The sequence below is a fragment of the Mesitornis unicolor genome, unplaced genomic scaffold (genome assembly GCF_000695765.1).
Source record: "Mesitornis unicolor isolate BGI_N332 unplaced genomic scaffold, ASM69576v1 scaffold249, whole genome shotgun sequence".
Lineage (NCBI taxonomy): Eukaryota > Metazoa > Chordata > Aves > Mesitornithiformes > Mesitornithidae > Mesitornis > Mesitornis unicolor.
Genome location: NW_010208985.1, coordinates 32,055 through 33,754, shown reverse-complemented (window position 1 = coordinate 33,754; position 1,700 = coordinate 32,055).

Sequence of the window (1,700 nt, the reverse complement as noted above, 5' to 3'; positions counted from 1 at the left end):
TGCTAGTCTGCAGAATAAGTAGTAGAAAAGGCTCCTAGTTATTTTTAGCTTTAGTGCATGATTTTTCATAAGATTTGAGTGGGCAGGGCAGATGGGCTTTAAGTGCCTGAGGTCAAATTTTCAAATATGTCTCTTTAATCTGAATTCAGACATCTCAGTAAAAGTCCTTTGTAAACAAACACTGAGCACTTGGAGCCCCTGGTGAAGTCAGGAGCGGTTGTCAGTGATCCCAGGTCTCCCAGGAAATCAGGCCAGTCCTCAAGTCTGCATCAGGAGGAAAATTAACATTTGAGTAGGGCTGGAGCTTATAGTTACTGCATGCACTCATGTGCTGTCCCCAAGCCGAGCTGCCTTGCTGAACCAGAGTTTACTGGTTTACAGAGGTGCCTCCATAAGTGCTCATGTAGGCAGGGCCCAAGTAGAAGTTTTTAGCCACGATACTCAGAAGGAATCTGAACTGGCTGCCTGTTTTGAACACTGTGGGACACGTACAGGCAGCTACAAACCTAACTTCTAAAGCATCAGGATGCACACACTTCTGCTGTTTGAAGAATGAATCGATAAGTAGGTGTCTTAAAATTCAGGCCAGGTTTGTCGGAAGGAGGTAATGTACACAAATATCACCTTTGAACAAGATGATCGCTTTCAGCTCGAGGCATAGAAATATCAATTTGGGTCAAAAAAAGAGCTTAAAATTGCAGACTAAGGGAATGTTTCATGTGCTTTTAAGGTATTTTTTGCAATTTTTTTGCATGTGTATGACAAGCTGATAGAGATACAAAAGTGCTAAAACAACAAGAAAAGAAGAAAAAAAAAAGAAAAGGTTTTTACAGCCTGTCAAAACAGGATGAAGTATTTATCTTTTTAAAAAGCCTTCACATTTTATCAAGAAAATCATGCCTCAGCTCAAAACCTTTTCCAGATGTAGCATGCTTGAGTGATCCAATGAATCAGAAAGTCGAATATTCATATGACATAAGTCATATGTCATATAATGTGAACGTATTGAAGAGTTTTTAAATACTAGAAATTGTACTGAATGGTGGGAATTCAAAATACTGTGCAGCTCTTAGAGGACTGTGTGACATGGAGCCCAGAAGCATCTCAGATCCACACTGGGATTTCCCATATCAAATTAAACAAGGGCCCTGACTGTATCTTGCTGTGTATCTTCTGATCTGGGCGTCTCAGGAGCTTTCAGGAAGTCTTGAGAATTTTACTCATAATTTCACATAGCTTTTTGTGATCTTAGAAGAAGCATCCCATTTTTGCATCTCTCAAATTTTAAAAGCAATCAGACTTTCTGGCTGTCAGAGTGGCTTTTCAAGTTGCTATATTGGGAATTCCCACATTGGGAATTTCTTAAAGGTACCTTTTTTAAAATGTGTAATTAAATATAGATCTGTTACTAAGGGTTTTTTTAAAGGATTCTTATTACTTGATACTATTGAATGTTATATATATATATATATCTCTAAAGAAAAGGAAAATGTGATCTAGGCAACTTCAGGCTTGTTAATTTGATCTTAATAACCTTAGAAAAATTTTTGAAGGAATGAATAGTTAAAGATATGGGACTTGAGTGGAAAGAGGATGAAACATGATCTATTTTGCTAAGATAGGTCATGTCAGACCGACCTTGTATCTTTTTTTAATAAGAAAGTAGGTGTTCTAGAAAGAGAAAAAATGTGCTAGATCTG